The following is a 256-nucleotide window of genomic DNA, read 5'->3' as shown; positions in this document are numbered from 1 at the left end:
TTTTTTTTTTTTTTTTTTTTTTTTTTTTTTTTGCTGGAGAAAAATAGCTGATTTTAATTTGTGACTCACACTTTGAAGCATTCTATGATCCCCTGGTTACTGCATTAAAAAAATAAAAACTATGAGTTAGACATATGAAATGGTTATGAACGCTTTTGTGCTGCTGATTTTTTATGCTGTAAAGTTTTCCCCAGTTTAGCTTGTTGACATGTTTCGCATCCATTAATTAAGAAAGAAAATCGCTCTGTTGCCCCCT

Source organism: Pteropus medius, unplaced genomic scaffold (genome assembly GCF_902729225.1).
Source record: "Pteropus medius unplaced genomic scaffold, Ma_sr-lr_union100, whole genome shotgun sequence".
Lineage (NCBI taxonomy): Eukaryota > Metazoa > Chordata > Mammalia > Chiroptera > Pteropodidae > Pteropus > Pteropus medius.
The sequence above is the reverse complement of the archived record's forward strand: the minus strand, read 5'-3'. Positions refer to the sequence as shown.